The sequence below is a fragment of the Staurois parvus genome, unplaced genomic scaffold (assembly GCF_062004578.1).
Source record: "Staurois parvus isolate SC_StPar_1 unplaced genomic scaffold, SC_StPar_1.0 ptg002113l, whole genome shotgun sequence".
In the NCBI taxonomy this organism is placed as follows: Eukaryota; Metazoa; Chordata; class Amphibia; order Anura; family Ranidae; genus Staurois; species Staurois parvus.
The window spans coordinates 249870-258419 of NW_028319909.1; the positions used below are offsets into that span (position 1 = coordinate 249870).

General features: G+C 43.4%; 1 long non-coding RNA gene across 1 annotated transcript in view; it reads right to left on the minus strand.

Moving 5' to 3' along the window:
• LOC149432671 (uncharacterized) overlaps window positions 1-6036 on the minus strand; it is a 116723-nt gene extending 110687 nt beyond the window's left edge. Inside the window, exon 1 of the long non-coding RNA XR_016308974.1 lies at window positions 5612-6036. This is a non-coding gene — a long non-coding RNA (uncharacterized LOC149432671). The remainder of the gene's footprint in view (window positions 1-5611) is intronic.
• Between the last annotated feature and the right edge of the window lie 2514 nt (window positions 6037-8550).

Here is an 8550-nt window from a genome sequence, read left to right on the forward strand (position 1 = left end):
GATAGGTAATCAGTGCAAGAAGATCCCCTTACATTCGGTGGTCAGTGGAGGAGGGTCCTCTTAGATGAGTAATCAGTGTGAGAAGGATACCCTTATATCAGTGGTCAATGGAACAGTCAGTGAGAGAAGGGCCCTATTACACCAGTGGTCAAAAGGAAGAATGTGCCTAACAGTGTTGGCCATTGAGAAGATTCTACTTTTTACATATTGCTAAAAAGGTGACTGGTGTCAGTGGATATTTACCTGAGAGTCAGAAATTGCTCATGGTTCCAAGAACCTCTAGAAAAATCTGGGGAAACCCCTAGGTTTCCAAAGAACCCTGGTTGAAAAAAACTGTTCTACACAAAGGTGGGCTGGCATTTTACAATGGTGGTCAGTGGAGAAGGGAGCTCTTAGATTGGTGATCAGTGGAAGAATATCCCCTTATACTGGTGGTCAGTTAAGAAGGGCCATCTTAGAATGGGGATCAGGGGAAATTGATCCAATTACATTGTGAGAAGGATCCCCTTATATCAGTGGTCATTGGAACAGTCAGTGAGTAAAGGGCCCTATTACACCAGTGGTCAAAGGGAAGAATGCTCCTAACAGTGTTAGCCATTGAGAAGATTCTACTTTTTACATATCGCTAAAAAGGTGACTGGTGTCAGTGGATACTTACCTGAGAGTCAGAAATTGCTCATGGTTCCAAGAACCTCTAAAAAATCTGGGGAAACCCCTAGGTGTTCAAGGAACCCTGGTTGAAAAAAACTGTTCTACACAAAGGTGGGCTGGCATTTTACAATGGTGGTCAGTGGAGAAGGGAGCTCTTAGATTGGTGATCAGTGGAAGAATATCCCCTTATACTGGTGGTCAGTTGAGAAGGGTCATCTTAGAATGGGGATCAGTGGAGAAGGGAGCTCTTAGATTGGTGATCAGTGGAAGAATGTCCCCTTATACTGGTAGTCAGTTGAGAAGGGTCATCTTAGAATGGGGATCAGTGGAAAATGATCCAATTACATTGTGAGAAGGATCCCCTTATATCAGTGGTCATTGGAACAGTCAGTGAGAGAAGGGCCCTATTATACCAGTGGTCAAAGGGAAGAATGCTCCTAACAGTGTTAGCCATTGAGAAGATTCTACTTTTTACATATTGCTGAAAAGGTGACTGGTGTCAGTGGATACTTACCTGAGAGTCAGAAATTGCTCATGGTTCCAAGAACCTCTAGAAAAAATCTGGGGAAACCCCTAGGTTTCCAAGGAATCCTGGTTGAAAAAAACTGTTCTACGCAAAGGTGGGCTGGCATTTTTGCCTCTGCCACAGACTTATTGATATACTTGTCCAGTAATTGGAATTTTTTGGGCATAAACCACTTTAACACAAACCATCACAGCCGATAACCTGAATGCAAATGCAATGGTCCAAGTACCCCCGTTTCCTCTAATTGTAAGCACATAATGAAATCTGTTGCTAGACTGAAAGTCAGATTCATGCTCATAGACAGTGTATTGAGGTATACATGGAATCTTTCCTTTTATTGTTTAATTTTCAGATGTTAATGGAACACTTGACAAAACCATCTACTATGTTTCCTAGTAACCAGTAGTAACTATCTAGCAGAGCAGGAGACCTGATTTGAATCTACTGCAGTTAAGTAACACTCAGGCTTCATTCACATCTGAGCGTTCTGTGTGCATTTTTGTGCACATTCATGGACCACGCTTAAAACAGGCATTGTGCTTATGGTGCCATTCATTGTTAATGGCATCCCAAACGTAGTGAGCAGACATGCATTTTCATGCGCAACAAACACACCAAAATGACTAAAAATGCTTCTTTGGCCTATTTATTGCACTTAGGGCAGCCTATTGTCTGAAAGAGCAGGTGACCTGATTTGTCTCTGGTGCGATTCAGTAAAACCTACAGGTCTTGTCCTTCCCTCAACCTTGAGTGGACGATGAAAAAATAATCTGCAGACTGATGAGCTCATCACTCTGTCACTCTGCTTTCTCCTCCTATCAGCATATAGCCTGTTAGCACATCTGACCAGTTACTTGTTATGGGCAGCACAGTGGATAAATGGTTAGCACGTCTGCCTGGCAGTACTAAGGTCGCCAGTTCAAATCCCAGCCATGGCACCTTCTGCCTGGAGTTTGCATGTTCTCCTTGTGCCTGCGTGGGTTTCCTCCGGGTACTCCAGTTTCCTCCCACACTCCAAAGACATGCTGGTAGGTGAATTGGCTCCTGTCTAAATTGTCCCTAGTATGTGTATGTATGAATGTGAGTTAGGGACCTTAGATTGTACTCCCCTTGAGGGTTAGGGACTGATGTGAATGTACAATATATATATATGTAAAGTGCTGCGTAAATTGATGGCGCTATATAAGTACCTGAAATAAATACGTCAAAATGTTAGCGTTGTCCTCTAGGCAGGCTTCTAAAAAGTCTTACCTGTAGGTACCTTGTAAACGGTCTGAAATTGTGACATTTAGTAGATATGAACATTGTTTCCTGCCAATGATGTATCTAGTATGTGTATGTATGGATGTGAATTAGGGACCTTAGATTGTACGCCCCTTGAGGGTTAGGGACCTTAGATTGTACGCCCCTTGAGGGTTAGGGACCTTAGATTGTACGCCCCTTGAGGGTTAGGGACTGATGTGAATGTACAATATATATGTAAAGTGCTGCGTAAAATTGACAGCGCTATATAAGCACCTGAAATCAAAAATAAAATAAAAAAATACTTGTGCTGCTTCTCCCTCTCGCAATCTGAGCTCTGCTATAAAGAAACAGCAAGAGGCTGGCATAGTGGCTAAGTGGTTAGCACATCTGCCTGGCAGTACCAAGGTTGCCAGTTCAAATCCCAACCACGGCACCATCTGCCTGGAGTTTGCATGTTCTCCCTGTGCCTGTGTGGGTTTCCTCCAGGTACTCCAGTTTCCTCCCACACTCTAAAGACATGCTGGTAGGTGAATTGTCTCCTGTCTAAATTGGCCCTAGTATGTGTATGTATGAATGTATGTTAGGGACCTTAGATTGTACTCCCCTTGAGGGTTGGGGACCTTAGATTGTACACCCCTTGAGGGTTAGGGACCGATGTGAATGTACAATATATATGTAAAGTGCTGTGTAAATTGATGGCGCTATATAAGTACCTGAAATAAATAAGTCAAATGTTAGCGTTGTCCTCTAGGCAGGCTTCTAAAAAGTCTTACCTGTAGGTACCTCGTAAACGGTCTGAAATTGCGACATTTAGTAGATATGAACATCGTTTCCTGCCAATGATGTATCTAGTATGTGTATGGATGTGAGTTAGGGACCTTAGATTGTACACCCCTTGAGGATTAGGGACTGATGTGAATGTACAATATATATGTAAAGTGCTGTGTAAATTGACGGCGCTATATAAGTACCTGAAATAAATAAATAAGAGGCCGATCGCAGCTCACCTTCAAGGTATTTGGACTGTATACATAAAAAAAATTATTATTGTTGCATGAATTAATATGAAGTTTGTGTCTTTTTATATAAGCCTGTCATTCAACTTTCTGTCCTTCTTGCTCCACCCTTAATATTAGATTTTGTAATTACATTTTTAGAACGTCAGCCTTTTTGGTTCCTGCATTATGTCCTTCTTAACATCAGAAGTATTAAAATTACCATCCTATTAGTATTAATAGAACTAAACTTAATTGCCATCGGGTCCAGTGGAATTTTATAAGTGGATTCCTGTGCCTCTTTCAAGGTACGCCTCGGTTTCCAATTTTAAAGACTAGATAAAGGCAATTAATTATCCTTCCCTCCCCCTTGAGGTTCTCCTGCATTGTGTTCCAAAAAAAAAAAAAAATTGGTGTTGAAAATGAAGCGAATTCCTACAGCTTTATAAAATTTGGCCTAAAGGACGCTATGAAGGCCGAGCATTCAACATTAAGATTAGCAAGGACAGGCCAAACCCCGGCTCCCCACTGGAATTTGGGCCCCAACTACAAGGGACCAAGCCAACAACAGACCAGAGCCACAAAAGGTCAAGAAGTAGCTTAATCTTTGCCTCCCTTTCCATATGTAATACTTTATGAACAGGGGCGGACTGACCATTTGGAAACTTGGGCGCTGCCCGGGGGCCCGGGGTCAGTAGGGAGCCCATGAGATGCCCCTGGTACCTTTTTCATAGGCTATTTTGAGTTTGGGCAAGGACACAGGGGCCCCATGATCCCCTATTGCCCGGGGGCCCCATGAGTTGTCAGTCCACCCCTGTTTATGAACCATCTCTCACAACCCAATGAAAAAAAAAAAAACGACCCATTAACCTGCCTCGATAAATCAACTGCGTTGAACAGTAGCGTTTTTTTTTTTTTTTGGTGGCCCTGAATAGGTTAATCCATGACCCTTTGCAGGTCCGTCCGAATTCCATACCTTTCTTAAGTGGCCCCCCGGTCTTTGCTACCCCTCACTACCAGCTTGTCTTACAATGAGTTTCGGAATTGCAGCTTCTCAGAAAAAAGGTGGGGGGGAAGAGGAGGCAGCACGTGACTTGACGATACAATGGAATGGGGGGGAAATATTAAAAGAGCATCCCTTTTCTGTAACCTTTCCTGATTAACTTATTCAGCGCCTGAACGGGCTCCGCGGCGTATCGCACTGCAGTGCGGCATTGTCGCCCGGGCGAAGGGTTAATAAACAGAATATTTTTTTTTCTTACTGTACCCGCAGGATACAGTAGGAGAGGAAATCAGGTTTTCGTACCCCCACATCTTCACAATACAAGCACCACGTGCTTTGTTCAATGGTTGGAATGTCTTTTTATATGAAGAAACCCCCCCCTCGCTGCCTCCCCCTGACGTACACTGCGCAGCCCCCAGTACGTTGCATCATAAGGAATGCCTTTAATACGATCACCCCCCCACCCTTATGAATGCAACCAGGTACGACCTGACGACCCAAGAAGAATATACTCGTTAGTTGTTTGTAGGGTACATGCGGCCCTCCTCTGTCTACTGTTTGGTACAATTTGATCATAAAAGCTTCAATTAGTAGGACCTCAGAAAACCAGACCCACGTGCCCTTTCCAGTAACAAAAATGGCCGATCTTGTCGCACTTCCAAGTCGATTATTATTCACATCGCTCTTCGCCAGCGATCATTCACTTTAAGAAGACGGAACACACACACACAATACACAACCACGATGAGACGTTCCACTCGCTCAAACACCATCCACCAAAAAAAAAAAAAAAACAAACAAAAAAAACCCAATAAATACAGTAACTCCTTCCAGTTTCCACGTGCCCTTCTTCTAGATGGCACCGCTTACAAAAACGATCTAACGTGCTTATACGCTATGCGGGGGGATCCCTGTTTTGTACCAGCGACCCAGATATCGAGACGAGCACCCCCCCCCCCCAAAAGCCCTACCATACCCTACCCACCCCCACAACACGTTCTTGCATCTCCCGAAAAAAAGAAAACGTAAAAATTAATAAATGCAAATAAGTTTTTGATTTGGTCCCTCGTGGTTACGCCCCCCCCCCTTCCTTTCCCCAACCCCTCCTGTTATACAAAATTCCAGACCCCGCTAATGATCCCGGTCTTGACCCCCCAATCTTTTTTAAAGAAACATTGTAGCAAAACTTACATTACGCCGTCTTCTCTTGAACGTTAAGGTGAAATCCACATCGAAGACGGCTGAGATTTTTTTTTTTTTATACGGCGACGGCCCAGATGTTGTCGGGATAGAAAAAGAAAAGATGATTTTTTTTTCCCCCTTCTTCCACCAAAGGTAGAAACGGCCTTGCGGCAGGCTTTGCTGGTTAACCCCGCGCAGCAATGCTTGGCTTTACTCCTTTCTGGCGTCGTATGGGGGTGAAGGAATTTGGGAAGCACGTGTTTTCATCTTGTCTGCTTTCCAACTCTTGGGTTTGGTCTGGATGAAAAGGCAGAAAAGGATAAGAGCTTGCTCAAGCTCAGTTGCCTTTCGCATGATCTGACTTTGTGGATGGCTGCTTGCTGTGTTTTAGTGGAAGAGGGGGGTGTGGGAGGAAGGGGAGGGAGGGATGTGGAGAGGGGGGGCTCTGAAAGAGAGAGAGAGCGAGAGAGAAAGCTATAATGGCATTGGCTTTGACAATGCATCGAGAAGCCTAGAAGGGGTGGGAAGGACAGAAAAAGGAGGGCGGGAGACCAGGAGAGAGAAAAGCAGATAAAGGCAGAGGGAGATGGAAAAAAAAAAAAAGAGAGAGAGAGAAAAAAAAGAAGAGGTGAAGGTGACAGGAGAGAGAGGACAGGAGTAAAAAAAAAAAATCAAAAAGGAAAAAAAAAAAATGAAGGAATGCTTAGGCCTACGGAAGCGCCTTTGTGAAAATTTTATCAGCCAAAAATTTTTTTTTTCTCTGAGCTCTCAGTACAGTAATGACCAAAAAGACAAATATTAAAATGATGATAATAATAAAAGGTATTTTATAAATCCAAGTCGGCGGGAGGAGAGGTCCCCGGAGATTGTCCGCCAGGAGGAAGATAAGACATTACTAATGGGAACAGTCTGACACGGTGAATCTCTAGAGGCGGTGAAAGTAACCAGTCAACTTGTGGTTAACCTAGTACAAGCCTGCAAAACCCTTTCTGGAAAAATAAGAAAATGCATTTCTCCTAAATAACCATTTTTTTTGTGGGGGGGGGGGAGGGGGGTTGGTTACATACACTAATTAGTCTTGAATAGGTGCTAGCTGCTTAAAAAAAAAAAAGGCGTAATAGGTAATTTTCGGGGAGAATACTTCAAAATATGCACATACTGTAATGCAAGGCAGATGCTAACGATATAGAAAATGAATAATAAAGAGGCTGGTGTCATGGGATTAAATTATGATGGGCTATCGTGTGTGTTGTGTAGACTGATAGATGATGGAAGTGTTAGGAAAAAGAAAAATGAAAAGGGGGTAGAGGAGATTAATAGGGGGTGTAGATCAATGGAATATGAAGAGCATCCAGAATAATACAGGATGGGGTATGGGGCAAACGTGGAATGGTGTTTGACACAGGACAGATTAAAGGATGGATGAAGAATGATATAGGATGGCGTGCAGGGTGAATGTAGGTTGATGCAATATGGGGTATGGCTTGGAGGTAGAACAATACAGAATGGGGCACAGGGTGGATGTCAAATGATATTGGGTAGGGTACAATAAGAAACTGGAAGGATACAGCACAGGCAGGACACAGAGAGGCTGTAGAAAAATACTAAATGGGGTATAGAGTGGATGTAAAAGGTTGTAAGACAGGGTGACTGTGGGTTGATGAAATACGGGGTATGGCTTGGAGGTTGAACAATACAAAACGGGGTGCAGAGTGGATGTCGATTGATATAAAAAGGGGGACAGAGTGAATGAGAACAGATACAGGATGGGGTGTAGAAAGGCTGTGGAATATTTCTAGATGGGGCATAACGTGGATGTAGAATACTAGATGGGGTATAGGGTGGATGTAGAATACTAGATGGGGTATAGGGTGGATGTAGAATACTAGATGGGTTATAGGGTGGATGTAGAATACTAGATGCTGCATGGGGTTGATGAAGGCTACTGGCTGGGTTATGGGGTGGATGTATAACACTAAATGGGTTATAGGGTGGATATAGAATACTAGATGGGGTATGGGGTGGATGTAGAATACTAGATGGGGTTGATGTAGGATATTAGGTGGGGTGTAGGGTGGATGCAGAATACTAGATGGGGTATGGGGTTGATGTAGAATACTGGCTGGGTTATGGGGTGGATGTAGAATACTAGATTGGGTATGGGGTGGATGTAAAATACTACATGGGGTATGGGGTAGATGTAGAATACTAAATGGGGTATAGGGTGGATATAGAATATTAGCTGGGGTATGGAGTGGATGTAGAATACTAGATGAGTTATGGGAGGGATCTAGAATACTAGATGGGGTATGGGGTGGATGTAGAATACTTGATTGGGTATGGGGTGGATGTAGAATACTGGATGGGGTATGGGGTGGATGTAGAATACTGGATGAGATATGGGGTGGATGTAGAATACTAGATGGGTTATTGGGTGGATGTAGAATTCTTGGTGGGGTGTAGGGTGGATGTAGAATACTAGATGGGTTATAGGGTGGATGTAGAATATTAGCTGGGGTGTAGGGTGGATGTAGAATACTTGGTGGGGTATGGGGTGGATGTAGAATACTAGATGGGGTATGGGGTTGATGTAGAATACTGGATGGATTATTGGGTGGATGTAAAATACTAGATGGGGTGTAGGGTGGATGTAGAATACTACTGTAGATGGAGTATGGAATCAAAGTAGAATGATACAGAGAGGGGTGTCAGATGTGTACAATAATACAGGATGGGATATGGATAGGATGTAAGATGATACAGACAGGGGTATGGGGAGATTGTAGAATAATACAGGTTATGCCATGGATGCAAGATAAGCTAGATGTAGAATGACACAGAAAGGACATGAGGTGGATAGAGAATGCAGGACAGGGATAGTTGTAGAATAATTTAAGATTGGGCGCAAGAGAAATAAAATCAGGTAGTTATAAAATCAGGTCGTATGG